Here is a 2,467-nt window from a genome sequence, read left to right as displayed (position 1 = left end):
TATGTGGATGACCGAGATAGTGATCACTAAAGTTGAGGTTCTATTCCAATGGCAAGGGTAGGTCAGCTCTCCCCAACATGGGCGAGATGTTGGAATCCATGTAGCTCACATAGTTTATGTCGGTTAGAAGAACCTCCCAAAAGATGTCCCCATTCTTAAAACAATTTCAGTTATTTAGAGTATTAAGATAAAGTGTTTTCCACACATAATAAGCTTTAAGATTTTTAAAGCCTAAGGCAGAGTACTTTCCAGATTTCAGAACCTAAGTGTAAAAGCTCACAATTTATTCAGATATTATTTTACTTAAGATTTCAGTTACAGAATTATAGTTACAGATTTTAGAAATTAAGTTGAGCTTTTTTCCACTTAGCCTATATGATTTGAGAATAAGGAAAGAATACATATTTTATAACTAAGTGTACTGACTCACGAGATTTATACTACATGCTTTACTATCCATGATTTATGAGTTTTAGATTGCAGATTACTCAAGTTATGTGAGTCATTTACATTTAGCATGCATGATTTTATAAATGAGGATATTGAGATATTATTTTACTTATTGCATGCACCCCTATATACTGCGTACATCCTCAAAGTGCTGATCCACATATATGTCTATGTACTACATTGTCTCATAACGTAGGTACAAGATTAGTATGCACATTCAGATTCAGACAGTTGCAGATTCTAGCCATCAAGATGATGAGTCCTTCTACTTCGGGGACTCCAGTTATATTCATTTATGTCATTTTATTGATTACTCATATGTATTGATTAGCGATAGTTGGAGTAGCTTCCTAACAATCTATAGTAAGATTAGTAGAGTCTTTATAGACAGATAGTAGATTTAATGTATTTAGTTTCAGTTTTTCTGGTAAAAGTAGAGTTGTAATCATGTGAATTCAGTTTTGTATTAATCAAATTTCGAAAAGAGTTATCTTTCACTGATTTTGCATAGATTTATGCATTTTATTCAGTTGCTTATGAGTTATGCCAGTAGAAGGGTTAGTTTGGGGTCACTTATGATCCTAAGCACCGTGTGACGACTCAGGACCTATTTTTGGGGCATTATAATTGATTTTTGATTATTGTTATTTTATCTTATTATATGTTCAGAATTTATCTAACATGGGTTGTAGGATTATTAACAGTAGGGTATTGGGGGTGGCCTTTGGTCCTTGTTGGACTTGGGATACCTGACACGACTAGGCCCTTATTTGGGTTATGTCAGATTGGTATCAGAGCTCTAGGTTTATGGTCAACTAGGAGTCCAAAAGTCATGTCGAATAGAGTCTTTTTAAGGGTGTGTAGTATGCCATACTCATAAGGGAGAGGATACGAGGCATTTAGGAATGTTTCTCTTTCTTATGTTCTATTTTTGAGTAATATAGTCTAAAATCTTAAAATCTTCTCTAATACCATTTTTTTGCTTTTCTGATCATGCCTCCCAGAAGATCTAAAGTTCATGAAAACTCCTCTATCCTACCCAAGGACAAAGTTGATGGGACACATTCTACTTATGGGCTCCAGACTCGATCTAGGGGTTTAGTTCTTGATTGCCCTTTTGAAGTTCCACCGATCCCATTTAGTCTATCTTGAGCTCCCTAGGATGATGTAATGAATGCTGAGTTTCATCAGTCTATTCATATGCTAGCACAGTTGGAAGCTTCTCAGGTCGAGCGTGGTGCTTCTATTACTCTATCTCCTAAGGACAAAAGGGTTGGCCAATTTATGGGGTTGAACCCTCCAACCTTTACTGGAGTTGAGGTTGAGGAGGATCCTTTAAGTTTCTTTGATAAGATGGAAAAGATCTTTTATGTTATGAATACCACTAATGTGGAGGGCATGGAGTTTGCTGCCTACCAACTAAAAGATGTGGCCTAGCAGTGGTACGAGGATTAGGACCAGTCAAGAGGTGATGATATTGAGTCAGCCCTGTGGAATGATTTTTTAATATTTTCTTGGATCGTTTATTTCCTCAAGAGTTGAGGGAGGCGAAGGAGAAAGAGCTTCTTAACCTGAAACAAGGTAAAATGCCATTCAAAGAGTATGCCTTGAAGTTTTTCTAGTTGTCTCGGTATGCTTTGGAGTTGGTTTCTAGCATGAGGGATAGAGTGGGGAAGTTTACTTTTAGGTTTTGAGTAAAACTGCCTTGCTAAATAAGGAAATGAATATCTCTAGGTTGGTTGTATACATGCAACGATTTGAGAAAGAGAATAAGAAGTAGACGGAGATAGGGGAAAGGTAGAGCAAGAAGTTTAGATTTTTAAAGCAGTGTGTTGGCTAACAGTAGAGTGGTAGGGATAGTGGAAACTGTTCTAATAAAAGTAGGGAAATTCTGATTCTTACTCGATGGCTAGTGCTCCTTACCCAAAGCTATCGGGTGATAGACGTTTTTATGGTGGCGACAATTATAGGGCACAGGGTGCTCAATCTCAGGCTAGTGAGGCTTAGTTAGCTCCAT

The sequence above is a fragment of the Capsicum annuum genome, chromosome 12, assembly GCF_002878395.1.
Source record: "Capsicum annuum cultivar UCD-10X-F1 chromosome 12, UCD10Xv1.1, whole genome shotgun sequence".
Classification (NCBI taxonomy): Eukaryota; Viridiplantae; Streptophyta; class Magnoliopsida; order Solanales; family Solanaceae; genus Capsicum; species Capsicum annuum.
Note: the sequence above shows the minus strand (reverse complement) of the source record.